The following is a 25,654-nucleotide window of genomic DNA, read 5'->3' as shown; positions in this document are numbered from 1 at the left end:
AACTCTTATTACCATGAACAACACACGTGGACAGGTATCAAATCTTGCACCGATTTTATAGAAATCTTGAGAATGACTTTTTAAAGCACTTTTTCTTTCTTAATTACACACACAAGAGACACTTATTGTAGGAAATACTAGAAAATGTAAATGAGCAAAAAAGAAGAAATACAGAATCACTAAGAATCCCACTTAGGGTAAAGATGATACTTTGGAACCTTCCAGAGTGTTTTCTGCACATGCATATTAGTGTGTGTGTGTGTGTGTGTGTGTGTGTGTGTGTAGTACATAGGCAAAAGTAGGTTCATATTGAACAGAAGCCTTTATACCTTGCATTTAGTATTGAGCAGGACCCTGAAAAAAGGTGAATAAATATGTTTTCAGGTCAATTTGACATTATTAAGGTTTATAGAAAGATTGAAGAAAAATCAAAGTCAACCCCCAAGATTCATGAACATGGAATTTATTCAAAACCAAAAAGCACAAAGTACAGAATTGCCACTAAGCTAGAAAATCTGGCACAGTTTTAGGAATTGGTAGCGGAAATAAAAAAAAAATGAAGAGAGAAAAGAAAATAATATTTAGTATTTCCCTACCATAAGCCATCCTATGCGTTAGGACAGAGACTGACACACAGAAAAGACCAAGTAAAGACTCAGCAAGAAGACAGCCATCTACAAGCCAAGGAGAAAGGCCTTCAGAAGAAACCAAACCTACTGACACTTTGATCTTGGATTTGTAGTCTCCAAAACAGGTGAGGAAAGGCCACTCACCTCCACCCACTCCTCCTTTCAATTATTGACATGTTTCAACTGAGTGTGAGCCTCATCCTCCTCTGCTTCCCAATTCTCAGTGGGTGATAAATGCAGAACAAATAAATATCTTGCTCCGGATGTGACTATTGCAATCCTCCCCTCCCAACTTGGTCCTCAATTTGGAATTGAATAAAAAGCAAGATATAACAAGGATAATTGTTGAGTAGTTCACACTATATCTTCTCAGAGAATAGAACCCTCAACCCTCCCCTGCACATGTGCACACACACACACACACACACACACACACACACACACACACACTCGTAGAGGCACTCCAACAAAAAGTAACCAGTGGTATATTCAATAATGCAGGGAAAAAATTGTCCTATGTCTCCAGGGAGTAAAACTTTGGGAAGATTTTGCATGCATAGACGAGGAAACCCACCATCAACCCACCCTACAGCAGAAGCTCTAACTGAGTCTGTATGGCAGTCTCTCTCCCAGGGAGATGAGTCCCTCTCTCTGATCTTAACTTTCTCCATTGTATTTTACACATCTGCACATTAATCAGAGCTGGGTGAGTACCTCCAATGAGTCTGGAAAGTTCAGTAATGAAATACTTTATGGAGTCTCAGGTCACTGAACAATATTTTACTGACCCTTTAGAGTGTAAGATTAGGTACTGAAGTACCATCTCTTTTCAACAAATTTTCAGAACTCATCTTGGTAGCTGACGCCCTCTGTATGAGGTCTATAGAGAAGCTGTCCAGAGCTTTTCATGTCTCCATAGGCTCCCGAGATTTCTGGATTATTTTCTCGTTAAACTTCAGAACTCTTGGCCTCCAGGTTTTGCAAGGGCGGCTTCCACAATGGCTACACCCTCAATAGGAGACACATTTTAAAATTCTGATTGCACAACTTGGAAAGGGCGAGTCGCATAGGCAAAAAAGAAACAGGAAATCGATACTGGGATCTCTTCAGATGATGCCTCAGGCCCTCAGATTCTTCTGAGATTCCTAGTTGGCACCTAATCCCACAAAACCAGATTATCTGATCTACTTTGTCACCGTATGTTCCCTATCATGTGCTTCAAGAAGTTATCTCAAATACACACTCAGAAGAGCCTTCAAAGGAAGTGTCAGCAGTCTCCTAGTTTCCCCTCTACAGGGGACAGGAGATGATACTGAAACACTCAAACTATGTTTGCCACTGAGGATATATATATATATATATATATATATATATATATATATATATATATATATTTATGGGCAGTGTTAAACTATGACAAGATAGAAAATGAAAGCTAATAGTATCAGAAGTTGTTAATGGGATAATCATGAAATATTAATGTTCTTCTTTAGAGTGCAAGTATTTGTTAGGGACATGATGAAGTATAAACTCAAGAATTTATAGATAATACTCATCCCAGAAAAATTCCCTTGGACAAAATGGCAAGGAATCAGGGTGCCTTTTCTAATGACTCACTCATTATTCTTTAATCTAACCATATCAAGTAAAATTGGTCTCAAAATCAGATTAGCATAAATATTGATGTTATTGGGTCTATAATGCAATGCTAACCAGTAGCTCTTTCTACGGTCATTGGTCAAAGACACTAGCCTCTATTTGAGCCAGTGCCGCTCTTGTTTTCTGCAGGAGAGCTTTGATATAAGGAATAGGATATCAAGACCAAAATTCCACTCAAACTTGGCATTCAAGGCACTCTGGTTTGAACATATCTGACTGAATGCCCCCAGCACCTTAACTAAGCACCCCTGGGGGCTGAGACGCAGAGCTGTTGTCACAGAAAGACATGAGTCTTTTTGATAATTCCACTGAGCTTATCTTAATGACTCAACATTGTTAGAGTATGCTTAATTCAAAACAAAACCCACACACACAGACATCAAGCTATTAAGAACCTGTGTACAGTCAGACCATAGATCAGACTGGATGTATGAGATTTGCATTACTTTTTTAATTAGAATGCACCCTCAAAGGCTGCTCCTGTACAACCTAACAGTTGTTAGACCATTTATCAGAGTTGCTGATAGCATGGGCTTCCCCCTAGAATTATTGGCACTTCCTCCCAACCTTTCAGCAAACAAAGATAGTTCCTGGCAGACAGAAATGAGTTGGAACATTTACCTTTGACCTTCTCCTTATGAAAAACGCTGGTATACTATTTGTTCAAAGCATTTATAATGAGGTCTCTAAAATAACATCTCTCTTCCTCACTCTCTCTCCTTCTCTGTCTAATGGAGGAATCTCAAAATGCTTATGACCTCTGAGCTAGTCCCATCCACACTTCTCACCCAACCAGCATCCCTCAACACACACACACAGTTATGTCTTTGGTCAGCTGTCAGATGACATGAAAAGAAGCTTAGTGGACATCTGCCCATGGATTAATGGGCATAGGATTTCTTTCACTATCAAAGATAAATTGCCAGACAGCTGTATTGAAAACCACAGTATACTTCTCAACACTGATGATGCATAGATGAAGTGGCCTATTTTCTAAATGGGGTCATGACTAATCTTCCTACCTCAGGAAACATTATTCCCTGCAAGAAAAAAAGATTTACAGCTACAACAAGGACCACTGTGCAAGCTTCAAATCCAAATGTGTCTAAGCCTCCTTTTGGACTGTGTGTGGATGCTGATAATGTCCTTATTTTAAGATCGTCCTGGAATTCAGAGATTACAAAAGGAAAAAGTGTATAAGATTAAATGACTTGCTTTGCCAAAACAAGTCCTGTAAAACAGCATGAAAAGCATATTTTCCAAATTCAAACTCAGATTTCTAAGGAAGTGGTCCTGAACTGGTGATAACTTCAGCTGGTAAAATGGGTATGAAAAAAATCATATAACATTTATCTGAGAAAATACACAAGGCGATTCTAACACACAGTTGTCACTAAATAAAGGCTAGTTCCCTTCCTTTCTTTCCCTGTGAAGTTACTATTTGGGCTGACTCCAATTAATATCATATATTTGAATGTAAGTGTTAGATACTCCTCTTGGCTGCACTGCCAAGTTTTAGAGTCAGGGTACTTGAAGAAGACAATCAGAATATAGCATTTAAAAATACGTTTTAAATCAATAAGATTTTCAAAGAAGATATTGTATAAAACAGGTATTGTAATTCTTCAGAGCAAACTAATCAGTTCTTAAGAAGGAAGTGACATAAAAACAGAGCTAGAAATAGCAAGAGAACAGAACAGAAAAATTAGATAAGGCATTACTAGTCATTAGCTATTTTGATGATGCAACACAGAGATCTAGTCTATGACAGAGGCTGCAGAAAACCTCGTAGGACTGAGGGTTGATGGATGTACAACCAGACTCAAAGTCTAGAGCCCAGCTGGCATTATGGAGCCCTGAATTCTACCCTCATGTGATCCATGACATTGAGATATTTTTATTCACCAAAAATAATTATGAGTGTGTTCAAATATTTAGCTGCAAGCATGTATTGTCATATTATGTCTGCCATCAATCATGAAAAACCTAAATATCTAACAATAGGAGAATTGATAAACTGTGGCATTTTTTAATGTGAAACACCATGTGATCTTTTAAAAAAGGCCTCATGGAAGAATATTTAGTGATGTACAAACATGCTGACAATACATTGTTAAGTGAAAAATGTTACAAACAATATGATCCCATTTTTGTAAGAGGAATGTGTATTTTTACATATGCATATATGTACCTAGAAAATAGAGGGTGTGTGTATTTGATTGTGTGCACCTGGAACAATGTATTAGGTTAGCCCTAAGAAATCACTAATTTTAAAAGTCAAAATCAGTCAAATACCATTCATTTTGTAGGACTTAACCTAATAAATGACTGTATATACATTGAAATAAGACTAGAAAAATATTCACAAAAATGTTGACTAGGGCCATATCTTCAGTGATTGTGGACAGTACAGAAATACATATGTATAATTTATGCAACACCTATTTATGTATTATGTGCATATATATATGTAAAATTAACAAAAGTCTAATCCTGTTTCAAAGTACTCCCTTCCAAAGAGTTAAGCACTCATATGAGGACAGAATCACTCATTGGATAAAAATGCTGTCTTTCAGCATAGCCTCCGCTCCTTTGCTTCCTTCCCAAGAGAGGCCCCAAGTGAATGGGAAGCAGAGTTTAACATCTCATAGTGGTGAAAAAGATCTGGGGTCTTGGGCACAATGTCCTCTATAACCCTTCTGGTCTCCAGGACTGTGCGCCTTGTCCCCTGGGTGTCTCCTTGCCTTCAGAGCTGAGATCCGAGGACGGTGTAACTGGTGACAGGCTCCCCCTTGGCTGGGTCAGGATGATGGCTCCCTAGCTGCCTCAGCCTCAGGTTAGTTCCTACAGGCTGTGGAAACTGAATACCTGCCATGCCCTTCCTCCAGCCTCGGGTCCAGCAGGGTCCCCAGCCTCTGCTGTGTGGTCACCTCCCCTCGCCAGCATGTGCACCACTGTAGATTCTTCACTTATCAGTTCTGCACCCCAGCAGAGAAAGAATGCGAGTAGCCTGGAAAAGCCACACACCAAGGCCCCCTTTTTGGATGACGACACAACTTTGCCTGCTTTATTCTGAAGTGGCTGAGGTTCAGATTGTTCTTGAATAAATTAATTTTAAAGCATAGGCCTCCCAAGGGGAAATCAAGATGCCCCACTCTCTTCATTCTTTCTCTCACTCTCCATTTTTCTACCATTGCCCAAGAGAATATGGCTCAGCTTTTCTTTTATTTCAGTATACCCCCTCCTTCCCCTCTACCCCAGCTATGTATGCCAGGATCTCTTCTCTACACGGTGAAAAAATTGTGAACTGAGCTCTCTATGCTCAGCTGTCAACTTGATAAAGGAAAATAGGAAGCCTTTCTCCAGAAACACCTTGCAAGGTAATAGCTTACATCATTCTGTTTTTGAATCACATAATATTAATATTGAATATTACCTTGGTCTTTCTATCACTTTTTCTACAAAAATTATATTTAAATGAACACTGAGGGCAGAAGAGACCAAGGTTTTTGATTCAAGAAAGCAAAACAAAAAATTAAGTATTTTAAAGCTTTATCTCAATTATAAAGTTATTTAAGAAAGAGTCAGCCTTAATATATACCTTGATAAAACAGAGACACCAGGACAGGAAGGAAGTTTGAACTGAAATGAGGAGGACGATGCTGAAACTACTACAGGAAATTCAAAGAAACCAGTAAAAATATAGTGAAAATTTGAGAGAGAAGAAAGAATATACCCTGTGTATTTTTATTTGTAATATTTGATATTTTTCTTCATACTCAAGTTGCTTCAGAGAGAAATAATTATGGTACACATGAACTTCCTGCCATGAGCAGAAAACCTTTGGGTGACCAGTGTCCATAGTTCATCTCATGCCGTCTTGTTCCAGAAGAGATTTCAAGCCACTGACAGAGATAATTCTCACTCTGTCGGAGAAGTGAATGGTAAATGATGAAGAAGCTTCAAAAAAAGGAATGATTCTTATAAAAAAGGCATTTAAAGATGTAAACTTTCTACCACAAGTAGAATTATGAAAAGAAAGACATGTTGGAAATGACATAGCTTTGTAAAAAAGATAAACCAAGGTATGGGGAAAAATGAGGCTTTCATTAAAGAAAACATGGTGACAGAGTGTGTGGGGAGTGACCGCAGCAGCAGAGAGCCTTAGAGAGATGATTCTGGAGGCTTTAGGAAGCCAAGAAGCCAGCTGCGATCCTGGTCCAGGTGGTGGGAAATGACAGTCTTACGTAGCAGGGGGATAGATGTGCAGAGGGTCACAAAAATAAAATGGGACTGGCCGCTGACCAGACTTTGGAGCTGAAGGAAGTGGTGGAGTCCATGACAATGAGGAGGCTGATTCTGCAACTGCAGGAGTGCTAAGAGCAGTAGAAAGAAAGGGCCCACTTTCAATCTTGCTCTTCAAACCAGATGATGGTAATTTATTTCCCGCACATAAGTTTTCTGTTATAACAATATAAAGAGACCTAAAAGTAACGAAGGGGAATTTCTTTAAATTCAAAACTTTGTGCTGAATAAGTATATTCAGTGACAGTAAGAACAGTAGTATGTTTTTAACAAGTACTCTGATTAGAACACAATATTTACCATTTCTTATCTTCAGATGATTAAAGAAATCAAAAGGCAAAACACCGACTTAACCAAAAGTATTTGAATTTACATGTGTCATCTCCCATTGAGCTTATATGCCTTGCGGGCTGCTTCATTTTTGCATATTATCTATGAAGTACTTTTTGCTTCAAGTAGTAGTTGAGTTGAATTCTGATTTCCAGCCGAGTTTTTTATGAAGGCTATTATTCCGGTAGAAATAATGTAAAGTTATATATAAACTGTTATTACACATGGTGCCAGAAAAGGATGTTTGGAAGATCAATGTTTGATTAGTAAATTAGCATATAGAGTAGACTATACTCATATTGCTACTCAGATGTGTGAAGAAAATCACACAAAAGCTTCCTAATATACTTTAACCAATCTGATCTTTTCTGTGTGTTTTTAACTGAGATATAATTCACATGCCATATCTCTTAACCTGAGTGATTTTTTTAAAATACATTCACCAAGTTGTACAACCATCACCATTATCTAATTCTAGAATATTCTGGTCATCCCAAAAGAAACCTCACAACATTAGCAGTCAATCCTCACTCTCTCTCCCCACCCCCAACCCGGCACCCTCCCTTCTCCTTTCTGTCTCTATGCTGTTAGCTATTTTAGATATTTCATGCCAATCGAATCACACACTTTGTAACCAACCACATTTCCCGTATGAACTCCCACCCCACTGGGTGGCCGTAAAAATCTACTTTAGCTCAAATTTAGCAGCCAATAATATCTCAAGGTTTCCACTATAAGACAATTTAATTTTGGTACACTTTTCAAGCTTAAAGTACACTCTCTCACAAACTGGTTTTCCCCTTCATTCTTCCTTCCTAAGGTGCTCTGGGTACAGGGGAACCTATGTGGCAGTGGTGCGATGGTGGATTGCCGTCCTCTGCAGGGCAGGGTCTTGAAAACTGTGGGCTCTGGATCGGTGCCCCTCGGGACAACTGGTCCCAACTGGTCTCTTGGCAGATGGCGGCTTCCCTTCGGCTGACACCCGAGCCTGACGCTGCCTCCTGCCCTCCAGATCATGCCATGGCAGCCTCCTCTTGCCAGCTCCAGTCCTCTGCCCCCTCACCATCCTCTCAGCACCTCTGCGTCCCCTGAGGGTGGACCTGGGCCCTTTTCTCCCCACCATGCACCCTGCCCCTGTCATAGAGTCTAGCATACAGTAGGCATTCAGCAATAGTTTTTGAATGAGTGAGTAAATCCTCCAAAATTCAGGTAAGATACTATCTCCTCCGTAAACCTTTCCTCACCGCATACCCCCCTTCACCCCCTGCTGCTTGCCCTGCTCTGTGTTTCCCTAACAAGTGAATCTTACTGCCCCGTAAGCTGCACCCGTGGGCTGCATGCATTGGTGGGCTGTATTATAATCCATCACATGTTTTTCATCTCTTACAGGTAATAAATCCCACCCCTCTCACTGCATAGGTGAGCAACGTCCCTCAGATCCTTGCCACATAAATGATCCGCTCAATAAATACTAAAAATAATCAAAGGCTTGCTATTTCTACTTAGCTATATTTCTTTCTAAAAATAAGTGGTAAATTTTATGAAGTAATCTTACGGCACAAGTGGGTATAAAATGAAGAGGAAGCCTCCATTTAGCCCCAAACAGTTTTAAGCACACTCCTTTTTTTATGAAAAGTAAGTTGTTTCCAGTATTTACTTTTCAAGTTTGTTTTATTTTTTGCTGTCAAGTTTGTTTTTACATAAGTATGTAACATATTGTGTGACCATCTGAGTTAGTAAAAGACAAAACTTACACCAGAAGTTTCTAGTAAATGTCTGAATCCAGGCAGCTTGGTTCAGAACCAGGGCTTATAACCTCCGGGTCTGGGGAAGGAATTAAAGGCAGTATGACTCACAGTTGCAGAATCACCTGTCAGAAGATGAAAAGGCAAGCAGGGGCCTTGCCAGCCAGGAGTTTGAATTTCCTAAAGGTGAGGACAAGCCCTGCTTAATTAGTTTTCTATTGACATATTTGTATCCCAGCTGTCGGACAGCATTGAAATCTCTCCAACAGGAACCCAAATTTTTCTCCACTGATGACAGGTTGATCTCCTGACCCCATGTGTATATGGATAGTTTTTGGCACACTTTAGAACCCAAACTAAATAAATCCAAGCTCTTCGGAGCTAAAAAAGAAAATACGGGACACTGGTGGTGCTGAACTAAGAAGTTCTGATTTGTATGGTGTGCTGAGTTGAAAACAAAATTAACATTCAATCTTTTCATATCAAAGTTCCATGTGTTCCCTCCTAAGTTATTTCAGGATTCTATGCACACACATTCCTGTAAAGAAGGTTTAGGGGAAAGGAAAAGCAGCAAGCAAGGCTTTCTCCCTGCTAAGTTGGTGGGAACGTTTCCCCAGAACCAGATGTGCTATTGATCAAACTACAAGATGAAAAACAAAGCTGAAGCTTTGGGAACCACTGGCAGCCTGACAGAGGGGACACAGTGCAGAGGTGACCAGCGGTGGTTCTGAACCCAGCCTCCCGGATTCAGACCATGCTCAATGCTCACTGCGTATTTTTGACAAGTTCTTTATGGCGTCTGTTTCCTTGTAGATTGAGATAATAACAGTACCTCTCTGCTCGGGTGGTGGTGAGGGCTGATAAACGTGTAAGAACACCGGAAGAGTCCCTCACCGTCACCCCCCTGCCATGCCCATCGCTCCTCTGACCTCTTCGTGCCATCCTTAAGTGAGATTCCACGCCCACCCAGTTTCCACCCAGCCTCCTTTTCAATAAGCATCTATTTTATCCTAGGTAACCATTTCTCTTATACTGTAATTATGAAATGAAGAACCCAAATTCCTACTTACATATTAGTCTTAGGTAGAAAGACACCTATATTTTCTGTTTTCTCTGCAGTCCAATGGATACAATCCTGCTCTAGGTCAACACCGGAATGGAATAAATCCCCCGAAACAAAGGGCCAAGAAAAGTGAACATGAGTGAAACTACTCTTGGCTTCCCGTTATTGGTTTGTGACACTCCAGTCTTTGACCCAAAGATAAAAGAATCCCGTTCTGAAAATGTATACATATCATGCTGAGATTTGGCTCCTACCAAGCAAAAGCTTCTTAGCGAAAGAAAAAGCTATGTTATTTTACAATCCTATCAAGTTATACAACCCTGATTCCTGGAAACAATTTTTTTCATTGAAGGCATGTGGCAAACACCTTTTTGAATTATTGAAAGCAATTTGTGGAAGCATAATGCCAGCCCACACTCTCAAAGGCCTCATTGTGAGTGACCTGGGAGGCTGCTAATTGCTGGCCTCCTTCCCTCCTCTTCCTGCAAACACAACACCGTATTTGTCTTTCAGCTGTCACTGTTCGTTAGGGGCCTATAAACAGAGAAGATTCTTTCTTAGCAACCACTGAGAAGAGGAGGGCCCTGCCTTCTCTTCCCCTACAAAACAATGAGGAAAGAAAGGAAAATGAATGTTACAAAGTAACTTGTGAAAGTCAAAATAACAATCCAACATGGAAAGTTGCAAAGCTGCTGGCTGTCTTTGGCTTGGGGGGAAAAAGGAAAAAAAAAAAAAAAAAACACCTCTCCAGAGGCTTTCAGAAGCCAGCTGCCAAGAGATTAAAAGGCGACTAGAAATGATCTCACCACCATTTGTAGACGTCTGGTCACACGGATATCTGCAAGATAACCAAGAATAATCCAGCTAGGTTACTCGATTTTATTTCCTTGGAGAATGCTTTGGGCTTCACATTGCTATTTTTAGTCTTTGGTGTCAGGCGCCATGGGAAGCCATCGCCAAGGCAGTGCAAGGATTACACATTCATCCAGAACACGTACACGTTCTGGAAACCAAAACCACCGAAAAGCAGGTGGAGAGCAAAGCACACAAGGGATTCTGGAAAGGAGGGGCAGGCTTTCTCATTACTAGTTGCAGAACAATCTCTGCAGAACGTTACATCTCAAATGGAGAATTACAGAAAAGCGTCATGTTTGGGAAGAGAGCATGAACCTTGACCTTAAAAAAAGAACACCACAGAGTCTGTGGGACCACCCTGGCCAGGGAAGCTTTCAAGAAGTTTAAAATGTTTCTGGAGCTAAATCAGTTCACTCTTGCCAGCCTGAGAACAGCCAGTTTGGAAAACAGGACTTGTAGGCATGGAAACAGCAGACATCCTGGTGATGAGACTCATTATAGGGCTTACTGGAGAAAAACTGTGAGGAATCCTCAAGAGGGAAGACGGATTGGGTCCAATTCTTCGAGGCCAGAGAGTATGAAATATAAAAATGAGGGTAACAAATATGCTAAGCTTCAGGCACTGGGTGGAAAGAATGAAACCTCTGTAAACTGTGATCCTGCACGTGCCTGTCTGCAAGTATCAGCACTGCTAATAATCAGCCCAGTGAAAGCAAAGGCACCTGGAAGAAATGTTTTTAATTCTATATTCCTATTATGCCCTTAAAGACGTATGACACTTAAGAGATTGTTCAGAAGTGAATTCTTGTGACTATTGCTTCAAAACCGGAAAAGGTGAAAATATTGTGAACAAAAAGCCTTTATGGAGTGCCAGCTTTCACATCGTTATCTCTGCTGCATTACAGACGGAGACACAGGCCGGGAGGGGTGGAGGTGGGGAGGTCACGGCCCCAGGCTTCTGATCTCATGCCGTGCTTGACTCACTCTCCCCCCAACTCAGCCTCCACCCTGCCGGTGCTGTGATGTCAGCAAGGATGCATGGACACATCCGGGTATACCAGGTCCCCCTATGGCGCTGGTAGCCCCCCATGCCACTGCAGGAGAGGGCAGAGGTCACAATCAGGATTTTTTTATAGGAAAATGGGAAACTTTATTATATGTTGGTTTTGTACTTTTATAAAGCTCTCGTCCTTGTCACAAAATTTTTACTTCTGTTTTTCTGTTCTTCTTTTTTCCTTTCTCTCTCCACTTCTACACATTTGCTTTGCATTAGAGCCCCACGCCTTCTTGTACACCATCACCACGTCCCGGAGAGCTCACGTGAACTCCAGAGCTCCCAGGGTATGAACCATGACCAGATGGCACTTCAGCAATGCCCCCCACCCATGTCTTCCCACTCACCCAGGGCTTCCAGCCCTTTACCCCATGCCAACTGCTTTGTTTGCTGATAACTTAATAGTAAAGGCAGTAATGGGCAGCATCAAGGCCTACAGAGCAAACTGGAGGATCAGTCACAGCTGCTGCCAACTTCTTAGGACCTTTGGTGTCGTAACAGGCCCTGTTAACATGGCTGGAGTGACGGTGGAAAATGGGAAACTGAGGGGAAAGCATACTAATAGTTATAGAGGTGGGTAAAACTCAATCTGGCTGCCCAGCTTCTGAAATCTATAGGTGGAGTTATGGTTTGAGGACAATAATGCAATTTGTGTAACTGGAAATACTGTGCTGACAATTCAGACAGTTTAGATAAAATAAGAAGATTCACAGAAACATGTAAATTAAAGACACTGGCTGAATGCAAAAGAGAAAACATGAATAGATCCATAACAAGTAATGAATTTGAATTAGTAATTACAAATCTTCCTTCAAAGAAAAGCCTTGGTCTACATCTTGTCTTCATTGGTGAATACTATGAAACATTTATAGGAGAAATAATACCAATCCTTAAAAAACTCTTCCAAAAAACATGAGAGAACATTGCATAACTAATGCCATAAGGCTAATATTATCCTCCTACTAAATCCAGACAAAGACATCACAAGGAAATTACAGACCAATATTCTTCATGAGTCTAAATGCAAAATTCCCCAACAAAATATCAGCAAAATGAATCCAACAACATATAGAAAGGATTATATACCACGACCAGCAGATTTCTCCCAAGAAATATGTACAAAGTTTACTTAATATCTAAAAATTAATCAATATGCAATCATTTTAATAGAATAATATGAATGACAAAAACCACGTGTTCATCTAAATAGATGCAAAAAAAGCATTGCATTTGATAATATCTACTATCCATCCAAAATTAAAAGTCTCAATAACTAGAGATGGAGAAGAATTTCCTCAACTTGATAAAGCGGGTCTATGAAAAACCTGCAGCTAGTGTCATACTTTTTGATGAGACACTGAACGTTTTTCCCTCTAAAATTGGGGAAAAGACCATACTGTATGATTGTATTTATATAAAATGTCCAGAAAGGTAAGTCTATAGAGACAGAAAAAGAAAAGATGCTGACGTGCTAATACCACCTTTTCCTTCCTAAATAAAGTTTTTCTTCCTAAAGCTATCTGGCAACTTCTGGCTAAGCTCCTGTCTGGCACCAAGATGGCTATATTTTTCCAGAACTTATCTCCAGGCCCAGGAGCCAGCACTGCAGAACATTTACGTGGTGTGCAGAGGGGGTACGTGGCTCATTCAGAACCAGAAGGGGTTTGACTTCAGGACCACAGGACAGAAACACTGAAGCAGATGCTTTTAAGGCCTGAACACCTGAATTTTATCACTCAGAGAAACAGGTCCACACCTAAGGAGACCATGAGTAAATGTTCTAGAATGCAATGTCACTTCAACATGAAGGTATCACCCTGGAGTCAGAAGAGACAGACCCTGTCTATAATGCCAGTGCTTTGGAGAAAAATCCTTCTGTCATCACACCACTTGACAAATAAGCCATGCAAAGCCTCTTGTCGATTGCCAGAGTTTTTAACACCTAAAGGGAAAAAATGGAATCTAGTCAGAGAGGACTCCTGAAAGCAGAAACGCTGTTACCTGCCACTAAGCGGTGCTATACTTAGAGTGTTGTGACTGCTCGTCATCACCATATGGACCCAATTCAGATCCCTTCCTTATCCGCATGTAATGTCAGGCATGGCAAAATCTTGAGTCCTGGACACCACTGGGAGAGGAGAGAGATGTCACTTTCCATGAACACATCCATCTGCATTTCAGCCACTGAGTATACTGGGTGTTGCCTTTCCCTGTGTATCATTTTGCAACATGTCCCTGCAAAGAGGCAGAGGACCTAGAAGGGATGGGGAGCCTGACTCTCCATTTAAGGGCCAAAGAGTTCAACATATGCCCAGTGAACTAGCATAATCCTATGTGAGATGCAAGAACAGAAAAGGCCAACAGAGACATCAGGATGATGGAGAGGGATTCTGGAGGATGGATCCAGACACAAGAGTTGGGCCTACATTGAAAAATTGCTGATTCTGGGCCAAGGGTGCAGCTGATGGTGGCACCCCAGGGCTCCAGCCGCTCTGTCACAGTGAGTATGCTAAAAGGCAAATGGCTACACATGGCAATGGAAAGAGATGAATCACCAGGAGCTGTCAGGCAATGGGACCCGGGGAGTTCTGCTGTGGGACGTTCTTGGCTGATCACGAGCATGAGGGACCACCAGGAGTGGGAAGTTCATTCAGTCCCCTTGGCCACTTTCAGGAAGGCAGGGATGCTGGTGACCAACAGAACCTGAAGGTGCAGGGCCAGCCTTGTAGAGCCCGAAGTGCTCACACTGGCTCAGAGGCCCCATCTTCCAGGAAGCTTGTGGGCCTACCTGTCATGCAAATGCTGTCATCTAGGTACCAGCAAGACAGGGAGAAAAGCAGAAGTAGGTGTTCTCTCATCCCTGTATCCAGGCTGCCTTCAGGTTGAGGGGAAGAGATGGAGAAACAGAAAATTGGGCAGATTTGTCCTAAGGTGTTAAGAGCTGGTGTCTGAGGTGGAGACCCAACCACTGCAGAAACAATAACACTGACTTGGAGAATGTCCTGTTACACATCCTCCCAATCACAGAGGCCCGGAGGCATCTCTATCCAGCTGACCCCAGCAGCACATTAATGCCAGCAGGGAAGAAACGGTCACAAGAAGACCTGAGCCAAGGGACAGAGGCACAGTCATCTCTGAGCTCAGCATCAGTACTGACCTCCCGTGGACTCTTGTCCAAATGCAAATTCAATTCACATATATCAACTAATCTTCAGCATCACGCACTTGGAGTTTATGACTTTATTCTTGACTTATTCGCAAGTACAGTCTGTGCTTAGCTGGCCAAGTTGGGAAATAAAAGGAATGTACGTACTTTCCAGTTTGGAAAAGAATGTGTGCTTTGTGTCCATTAGTCTTATTTATCATGCTTGCTCAGTTTTAAGGTTTTTGCTCAGAACCACAAGATGGGTTTAAATAAAGTTAAAAGGAAATTGGAGTCCATCAATCAATACACTAAAACAGAACCAAAATTAGATGTCGTAAGGTTATGCCATCGTATCACTTGTAATTAATACAGCCTGTGCAGGCCCCTTCTGAGAAAATATTTATATAACATTTCATTTCCTCCAAAGAAATTCATCTTTGGGCTTCCCCACAGAATGAAAAATTACATAGCAGGTTAGGAAAAATAGAAAAGTAATGCAGTTTCATTGGCTAATTTTAAAGTGAAATGTATTACAAAAAAATATTCTTCCATCTAAATAGTCAGAAAATGATTTGAAGATTTCTACTTTTCTTAAAAAAAAAAAACCTGACTTTAGAGTAATTAAAGTTTTAGGCCAGATAATTACTCTTATGCTTAAATAAAAATTCAATACTAACATTTAAATCAGGAATAATTATAAGAAAATGTCTAAAATGTACTTTTTTTCTTTTTCACCAGTTATGTTCATTTTGCAGATCAGGAGAGGTAGAGTCTTTCTTATATCTCCTTCTTATTTGTGTTAAAAGGGTCTTTTGATTCACTCAAAGAATTGTAATATTTAGCAATGAGACAGACAGAAATTGTGCAGGAAGCAAGGAAGCTGGAATACAGCTCAAGAACTGAAAGATTCTGGTGCTACTATGGGACGGAGTGGCAGGCAGGGTGGCGGCAGGCAAGATTCCCACCCTCTGGTATACGCACCCAGTATGACTCCCTCCTCTTGAATGTGGAGAGAACTATGAATATGGAGGGGAAGTTACTCCCTGATTATGCTGTTACACCAGATACTACAGTAGAAGACTGGAAAGAGCCAAATGCATGTTGTGGAGAGCACCATGCACAGGAAATGACAGGCAGCCTCTAGGAGCTGAGGGCCTCAGTCCTACAACCACAAGGAACTGAATTCTTTCAACAACCAATGAGCTTGGAAGAAGACCCTGAGCCTCATGCAACTGTAGCTCCAGCCAACATCTTGATTTCAGCCTGTGAGGCCCTGAGCTAGGCCATACCTGGACTTGTGACCCACAGAAATTGTGGCATAATAAATGTGTTTTCTTAAGCCACTAAGTCTGTGGTCATTTGTTATTCAGCAATAGAAAATCAATATACTGGGTTACCTTTTTGTCCCTGAGGGATAGAAATGTGACAATTCCTACCATTCTGGTGATAAACAGCCCACATCCTTGCTTCTCTGCCTTTTGGCTCCTCATACTCACGGCTCCCTCATGGTTTCTTCAGGGCCTTCCTGCTTTGCATCTATATTTCTTTTCTATTTATGCTCCTGCTAACAAGTGAATGCCTCTCTCTGTCTCAGAGCTGTTGCATGGTTTCTAATTGCAAGCTCCACGCGTCTCTGCATCACTGTCTCTTCCCAGCAGCCCAAGCCTAGTTCTCCCACACACCTCTTTCAGGCATTTCTGCTGCCCCTGTTTGTGGGCACCCACTGCAGTTTATGTTACAGCATTTATTCTGTCCTCAATGTGTCTGGATTGTTCTGTGGTGGTCTGTTGCATCAATTTCATCTGCTTCAGATATTTTTCCTCAGTTGCATCTGCTTAAGAACATGTATTTTCCCAGGATTTTTTGGCCCTAACCTCCATTCTAGGCACAAGTAACCATCCTGCTTTGTTAGCAGGCTACTCTCTACAGACCTCTTTCAGAACCATCATTATGTTGTGGCGACTGCATGCCTCTTTTCCCCAGTGTGAATTCCTCAGGGTGAGCATCAGTCCTGTGCATCTCCAGTGTCTGACACATGCATGTTTGATAACTAAAGGAACAAATGCACAAAAGGAGTGATAACCCAAAGGCCCTTGCCAGATATTTAAAAGCCTCCATCAGACAGAGCCATCCAACCTATCCAGTGTTTTCTTCCAATAACCCTAAGAGGAAAATGTTTAGGCTGGTCTTCCCATTGCTCAGCCTCTCTCCTACCACTCCAACCATTATCCATGCTCCCCACTCTCTTCTTTACCTTCAATCCATACAAGAGGCTTTTTTCTGTTGCCTAGTTTTGCTAACACTTACCAGCCTGCAAAGCTAAATCCTCTCTTCTCTGCCATTCCTCCTGATGTGCAAAACATTCAGGTATTCCCACCCCTGCATTTTTTTGGGGGGATGGAGGGGAAATTGTTTAAACCTTAACACTTATTCTACCCATGTATTACCCTCAAATTATTTTATACAGCATATCTTGTCAGCTCAAAGTCAGGGAATGTTGTTTCTTGTTTCATTTTTATCAGCCATTACACAACACTAGCCACCTAGAAGTTTACTAAAACAAGCGAGGAGATGATAGATTCATAATAGTTACTTAATGGATAATCTAATACAATATTATCCAAAATATATCTAGTAGTCATAATAAATTACTATGTCTATTGTCATTATCATTACGTATGATATGTGGCAGGGAGTTTTATGAGGAACCAGGCTGGTAAGAGAACTGAGATATAACAGACCTTTTCCCTGTGTAAGCATCCTCAGTGAATAGGATGCTGTGTACCCAGATCCAAGCTATGCAATTGTTCCATGATTGGATTTTGCTGGCTTGAGTTCAGCGCCTGATCCTTTAGCACACAGGCTCCCGAGTGTGCAGATATCATCTGCACTCCCACGCCTACCTCACAGCCTTCATTCTGACCCTGCAGCTCTGGCAGAAAGCCACACCATTCCCATCCAAACCTCCTCGTCAGGAATGAATAGATCCATCTTCTGTGCCAGAACAGGCTTTAGCCCTAAACCAAATAAGCCAGCTGTTCACCAAATTCAGAGATGACGTTTGATTCTGATGATCAGCATGGAGCTGAGCCACTGAGGAGTAAATGACAGAATGGAAATTAATGATGTTTTTAATAGGGTTATCCAGTTGGCTCCAGCCTATAGGGCTTCAATGAAAGTCATCCTCATTTATATTCTTTTTATATTTGAGGAAAGAATATAAATGGAGTATTTACTTTTACAAAAGCTTCTTTTAACACAAAAGTTCATTTGGAAATCTTGAAATTAAGGAAATTTTAAACATCTTTCATGTGACTAGAAGGAAGATGGAAAGAAAATAGAAAGGAAAGAGTATTTTACAATTCTCCTTTCTCAGTGATTCACTGGTTCCCTCTAAACACCTAAAAGTGTAAGACATCAAATTTAAGCTGAATTTCTGGCGCATACTGGTTGAGTCTCATTCTCAGGTTGTTCTAACCTGAGATTGAAAGGTCACACTTAACGGCAGAAGACTACAACATGGGCTCTGCCTCTGCCGTTCTGCAGTAATTTCAACTTCCCTTGAATTCGTCTCCAATTCTCCTTTACCTCCTTAGGAGGATCTCACATGTGTTCCACAGTGCCTTCTTTCGGGGGGTAGCTACTACACCTGTTCACACCAAAAATGGCAGTTGATGTCAATGAAGTATGATGAAGTCAAAGCTACCAGGGCCCAGAGAGCTGCATCACTCCCGCCTTTGCCCCCTGAAGCCTCTCATCCTGACAGCACCTCCTAGGACAGTGGACAAGAAGGCCACCAAGTCTGCAATGTGCTCCCTCCCGGAGGCAGTGATCTTGCTGCTAATGGCTACTTACTTATGTCCCAGGGCCACCGATCCCCAACAGTTATCCATGCCCAGTGCTGAGGGTGCTGTTGGCTGAGGAAGTTGCCCTCTGAAGCCACCAGTTTGCTGGCACCAGTGTACCTGGCAGTGTGTGTGTTTAAATCGTGCAGATATTTTCATGAAATCACTCTTTCTCATTCTTGTAACTTATTGCCTTAGGGCTGAGAAACACATCAATATGGCTGATCTGGAATGAGAGCTGTTCGGTATCCCCCCCCCCCCCTTTTTAAATGAGTCCTGGGACTTGCACCAACCTTTGAGTACTTATCTGACTTCTTATACTCTCTTTCTGTAGGATCAACTACCTCACAGGGATTTATTCACATAACTCCTCTTCATTTAAATACCCAGTTAGTACAGTGGGTTCACAAGTCTTCCACACATACCCAGATCATCTTGAATTCCAGGGCACATTGGCTGAAAATATGTGTTTTCCTTTTTTGAGAGTACTTACTTCAAAGACAGTGAGGAATGGTCTTACCTTTATTCATGCCAAGTGGTGGAGAAACCTAGAAGTTCAAAACTCAAGTTGCAAAAAGCATAGGGTATCAGCTCAGTTTCCACTGCTTGGATATTTTGTTTTTCTTTGTTTTCTTTGTTTGTGTCCCTAGAAGTACTTCATGATCTTATTTAAATAAATTAAAATCTGTGTCTTAATCCTAAGAGTTCCCATCAAAACCTTAATAGAAGATGGTAAAGAATCTATCGACAAAAGTTGTTCCAAGTTCCGGACAATTCATTTAGAACTTCAGTAGTTAAATTTGAATTTCATAACTGAGTATAACAATGTAAGGATCTTAAAACTGTCTGAAATAATTCTGTGTGAGTAGAGCTTTTTTCATTTGAGGGCCCCAGTGAAAAGTCCATAAGAAGACACACTACTGAGGGCTCTGAATGCCCTGTTGCCACTGCTCTGGCCTCCCCAACACAGCTGGATGGCCAGGCAATATTAAGGGTCCTAGACAGACTAATTCTGTGTCTATTTTAAACTTCTTTGTAGAATGAAATTGGACAAGGTTGCAATTCTAGGAATGCCTGCTAAGCCCCCCATGAACCTTTTAAGTCAATCACCATCTCATCCACCTTCAAAAAATATTTAGCTAAAATGATATCTTGCTTCCAAGGAGGCAAGTTATTTAAAAGCACATTGCAAGCTGCGGGGGTGGGAGCTAAATTTCAGCCATGAGAAAGACAATACAGCATTTTCCAAGGTCAATGGAGCATATCCCACTGACTAGCCGAACATGGAGCATGTGAGTGGCAGGCAATCTTTAAGTGGCTTCTCTGTGACACCCATAGATGAAAATTTTTCTTTTCAATCTTAGCTTCTTCTAAATATCCTGTTGCCAGGTACAATTTATTATTCATATCTCACTTGCAGACTAACATAATGTTCCAACTATTTTGCTTATATTTTTAGGCAGCACACTATCTTAAGGAATACATAATCTACCATTTTTCAAGATATCTGACATACCTCAAAATAGCTTTTAAATCATTTTATCCTTTAATTTTCAGAAAACTCATAGTCTGTGTCAAGTCAATTTGCTGGTTGGAGGATGGAAATTAAAGGAAAGCAAATCAAAGGACTCAACTGCCATATAAACAAGCTGGCTTCAACCCATTTCACACCCTCATACGACAGCCATGAGCCCAGACAGCCACCGGAAGTATGCGAGCCCCTCATTATAGGGAAACTAGATGAGAACATGGGCACCGAACATCAAAAACCCATAATCATTGGTAGAAAACTCCCCAAAACCCATGACCTCTTGACAGGTACTCATTTTAGGTACAGCCGGTACAGAATAACCACTCAACAAACATCTGTTGAGTAAATTATTTAATAAATGAATGAATAAATGAATTCCAGGCCAAAGAAGCAATGTGGTCAGAGTTAGAAACACTAAGCAGTTCAGTGAGTTCTGTTAACTCAAGTGAGGAAGTGAGGAGAACTTGCTGGTCATCCCAGGAAGAACCTGCAGGTGCCTGGACCAAAGGGTCACTTGGACACGAGGGATTAGAGACAAAAGCCTGTGATGTACTGATGTAGTCTGTGGAACTTGGTCACAGTCATAAATTTGGGGTGACTGAGGGCAGGGTGGAAGACAGCACTAGATTTGAGCCGGAAGAATAGCATGGTGGCATTCTTCACCAGAACAGAGGGAAAGAAGCAAAAGATTTGAATGCGAACAAGCTGAGTTCGAATTTCTCTGAGAGAAAAAGTTGAGTAGACATGTCATTGTATGGATCTGGCGTCCAGGAAAAAGAAAAAAAGGAATAATGATTCTAGATTTGATTGGGGGATACAGTCTTTAATTTTTAAGTGGAAAAAGCCATGGATTTTAATGAAACCACCCAGTGAGATTTGAAAACACGGGATGAGCCTGGGGATCACTGACATTAACAGAAGGCAGCTTAGAGCAGGGCCTTTTGCAGGAACTAGAAGGACATCCTGTGATATATGTCAGAGAAAATCCAGGACACTGTGGAATGTCACGATCCAAGGGAAGGATGATCGTAACAGAACGCCTCAGCCCAGACCCTTTGCTGAGTTTGGTTTTAATTTGTAAAATCTTAGTGATTTTATTATTCTAGGGGAGCAGCAAGGTGTTTTCCTTGCAGACGGCTTTCTGCTAGAGAGAAGACTTTCCCTCCGCCTATGACCACCTGGCCAGGACTTTAAAGAATTCACCTCCTCCCCAAGGCCACCAGGAACCTGGGGAAAACAGGGCAGCAGAACTAATCGCCCTCCACTCGACGATGTGTCTTCCCCATAAGAGGAGACAGAGCCCATTATCCTAGAATAGGAATAATATTTTCCACATGATTTAAATATGGACTGTATCAAGTAATTACTCATTAGTTATTATCCTGTTTTTCATCTCAAGTCAAAGAATTAAAAAAGAAAAAGAACACTGGACCCCACCAAGATGACTGTATATGGAACCCAGCTCTCTCTTGACTTAACTGCCATGTCAAGTACAGAACACACACATTTTATTTGTGAAAAGACCAGCCATGGAGTCCAGTGGTGAAACAGGTGGAAATGCTCAAAGAGACGGCCAGGACGTCTGCAATAGATTAAATCCGAGCATTAGTGCTTCACTTCAAACCTTCTCAGTGACTAAACCCAGGCCAGGCATTCAGCCGTCCAACTCGAGAGCTCCCCGTACAGGCCCCCAGGGTTTCCGTCCACTCCATTCTCATCTGAAATGTTTTTACAGTGATGATAAACTGACTCCAAGTAGAAAAGCCCCCAAACACATGGTCTGTGTTACTGAGCATCGGTTCAGTGTGTTTCTATTATAAATACGCATCCTAGCTCTTCTGATGGCTCTCTGGTGTCCTTAAAAATGTGATGGTACATGTTGAGAGAAACTGAGGCCGGTTAACCCTAGCAAGTAAAATACCATTCGACTGAAGAGCAGGTCTTTGATTTCCTAGAGACACTTAGGCAGGAATTCCTAGGCTCCTGATAACAGCATGAAAGGGCTGCACCCAGTGGGGTGCTGCTGACTCCAGCTTGCCCAGAGCTCCTTTGCACTGTGTGTGTGACTCTCCCTTCGCCCCGAGGAAAACAAAACTTGCATGTGAATAGAGCTGCTCGTTTTTCAACAACCTCAAACCACTGCCCTAAATAGTCTGTAGAAGTTGTAAGGAGCACTCTAGGGTTAATAACCTTAGCAAATTCACATGAAGAGACAACACAGAATAGCAGAAGAATCAGGACATGGCAGAAAGGGGCAGATCCAGGTTTGAATCCAGCTCCCCCCCTTATCTTCTCACAGTCTCTGTACCCTAGGTTAATAATACCTATTTTTTGCAGGATTGTTTTACGAATTAAAAATAATTAGCATGCTGCATGCTTGACACAGTGTGTAACACATCATGGTAGCTCTTCTGAGCAAGTTCACTTTTGCAGAATCAGAAAAGGGTGATTTGTCCGTGAAGAAAGAAGACTCTCAACTTGCCAATGACAGCCAGCAACACGCCTTCATTCAGCTTGAAGTCCACCCAGAAGACAATCCAGTAAGGGTTGAAATGTCCAAGGTAAAGTACATGGTAAAATCTCCATTACTTTGACCAACTCTCTCTCTCTGTCTCCACAACTCCGCAATATGCAAACACATTAGTGCTAAAATGGCAGCTACCAGCAGCTACAGAAGCTGGTGCTGGGGAGAGGCCCCTATTTGCTGCTTAGCCCACAATGCCTCAGTGCGTGCTTCCAGCATACTAATGAGTCCCTTGATTGTTGTGAGTTAAATCAGTACAAACAGTGGGAAAGCTCAGCGACGTTTCAGAGGGGAATACCAAGTGAACTTGAGCTGAACCATCATATCGTCCCAAGGAGTGTGACTACACGGGAATGAAACAATGTAGGCTCCTGCCAGCACTGAGGCCAGACACAAAGCATGGAATTCAGTGTGGCTAATTCCCCAGAAGAGATTTCACAAGAGCCCAGATCCTCCAAAGCATAAAAATCACACGGGCTCATACCACAGAGGAAGCCAGATATAATGTGCAAAAGGGCTCCGGAGCATTGCTGGCTGCCCAGGTCCTGGAATGAGTTGGCTTCCGCAGCCAGATGAGCAAGTACCTGCAAAGGCAGCAATTGCAAGGTGAAACTGAGGGGAAAATGTAAACCGTGGGCATCATGGCCATTGTCAAGGCAGGTGCTTCTTGGTAGGACTAAGGCATGGAAGAATTGAGAAGGAAGAATTCGTTTCCCCAGTTCAACAAATCTCAGGACCAAAACCTGTTTCTACCTATTAGTAGTTACCAACCACCCCCTTACTGCCTAGCACTGGATGGCAGTTGTGGTAGATTCCAAAGAAATACAGCCCCTGCCTTGCAGGAGCCTGTTGTCTGGTGCGGAATGCAAAAACAGCTCTCACGAGAAAGGCACCTTTGTGGGGTGATGTGCCTCTCACCGTTCAGCTCCAGGCCTTGCTGCTCTGTGGGCCCCTGCCCCCATCACACTGCCAGGCGCTTGGCTAAACTGGAGAATAGTTCAGTTTAAAGTCATGATACATTGACTAGAAATAAGAGTTTAGTAAAGAGAAAGTTTGATGTACGTGCAGGTAAGTGGTCAATTGTGTCCTCCCAGAAAATGTAGCAATAGAGTAGGCAGTGATAGAGAAAAGGGAACATTCCAGAAAGGAGGAACAGCACGTATAAAGACAGGGTAAAGGAAGTTATAATCCTATCTGTTGACTTGAATTACTTTTTCCTAATGTGTGGTCCACAGACCACCCACCATGGCTTTTTGGCCTCAGCAAACTGAATTCAAATCTCTTGAGAGTGGAGCCCAGAAATCGGCATTTCTATTAAGTATCTAGGCTCTTTTAATGCTCACCCAAATTCAGAACCACTGACTAAGATAATCTCAGACTTAAACAAAGACAGGCAGAAAGGAAGGGAAGTAGGGAGGAAGAAAAGAAGAAAGAAGAAGGGAAGGAAGAAAAAGAAAGAAAAAAATGTAGGTATAGAAAACAAGTCATGTAGGAGAGTCAGAGTCCACTTGCCAGGCTCGACAGTGACTCTTGGGTGATGAGGAGACCCAGTCTGGGCAGCACCCATGGCACATGTCAGGTGATAAAAGACCCTCAAAGCCCTTCATTAGCAGAGTTTGGCTCTAACCTGGGCAGTCAGGTGCTGCCATAGGTGACAGTATTTCAATCTGACAGTAGTCTGTGAGGTAGAAAGAGTCGGTAGGAGAGACAGTTGGCAAGGAGGTAATCTCAGAACACTTGCCACCATCAAAAGGTGTGATCACTGAGGGCCTAAAACAGGCAGGTCGGATTTAAAACGAAAAGAGCTACATCATCTACCGTACCGCCAACCCACCTCCATGTATGGGGACTCCTTCTGCTCTCAGAAGGAAGGAGGTCTGCTCTCGTTTAAGGTCCATCCTTGGGGCAATCCTCTGATGTGGCTTTGTCTACATCCTTCCCAGCTCTTCAGCATCTTCTTTCTCTGACTTCAGCACACATCACTAAGCTTCCCATTTAAAAAAAAGTTCTTTCTCTTGACCTGCATGCCCGCAGCTGATTATCCTAGGTCTCCCCTTCCTTCCATTAAGAAATTCCTTGAAAAGACAGGCTGTATTCCCCTCTCCTCCTTCGATTCTGCTAACTCAGCAACCTACTTCTATTCCCCCCATTTGTGACCCTGCTCTGAGACCTATCATGTCACCATTACCAAAGGTACAAAGCACTAGACCTTTTGACCTTCACTTTACCTCCCTGTATACTCACCTCTCTTCTTGAACTTCTCTCCTCACTTTTGTCTTCCATGCCACCACTTTCATAGTTTTCTTTGAGAGTTTTGTAAGAGAAAAAACAACTTTTTCTATGGTCCTCTTATTCTCCTGCCCCTTAAATGCTGCCATCTCTGCTATTCCTCAGAGTTTAATCATTAATCATCTTCCCTTGTTGCCTCACGTAGCAAATTTCCTTGGGTAATTTCATCCCCTGTCTATTATTACTGCTGTGTAACAAATAATCCTAAAATCCTGAAGCTGAACACAAGCATTTTATTACATCCATCACAGAATCTGTAGGTCAGCAACTTGGAAAGGGGGCAGTGGGGCCGTGTCTGGGGCTGGAGCTGAGAGGTCTCAGAGACTGGGCTGGCTGAGGGCTGGATTACAGCCACAAGGTTTAACTAAACTCCCTGCTTCTTATCTCCCACAACTATGATTCACCCTCCCAACATCCAAAATGATGCTTGTAAAATGCAAATATGGTTATTAGACAAGTTGCTTAAAACTCTTCAAAGGCTCCCAATAGGCTAAAGTTAAAATATTCATGTAACAGACACAGTCCCCTCTGATATGTTTCCTGATGGCTATGACCCTTGTCTTCTGTCCCTACCTGATGTGCTAAGATCTATTCATATACCAAATTACTTGCTATTTGTAAATTTGCCATCTTTTTCTTTCTGAATTGAGTGTCCTCCTTTCTGTTCCCTTTCTAAATTC

General features: G+C 41.9%; 1 long non-coding RNA gene across 1 annotated transcript in view; it reads right to left on the bottom strand.

Moving 5' to 3' along the window:
* Positions 1 to 9,835, bottom strand: part of LOC130684419 (uncharacterized) — a 46,866-nt gene extending 37,031 nt beyond the window's left edge. The window contains exon 1 of the long non-coding RNA XR_008998699.1: positions 9,739 to 9,835. This is a non-coding gene — a long non-coding RNA (uncharacterized LOC130684419). The remainder of the gene's footprint in view (positions 1 to 9,738) is intronic.
* Between the last annotated feature and the right edge of the window lie 15,819 nt (positions 9,836 to 25,654).

This window comes from Manis pentadactyla, chromosome 7 (genome assembly GCF_030020395.1).
Source record: "Manis pentadactyla isolate mManPen7 chromosome 7, mManPen7.hap1, whole genome shotgun sequence".
In the NCBI taxonomy this organism is placed as follows: Eukaryota; Metazoa; Chordata; class Mammalia; order Pholidota; family Manidae; genus Manis; species Manis pentadactyla.
Note: the sequence above shows the minus strand (reverse complement) of the source record. Positions and strands in the feature narration are given on the sequence as shown.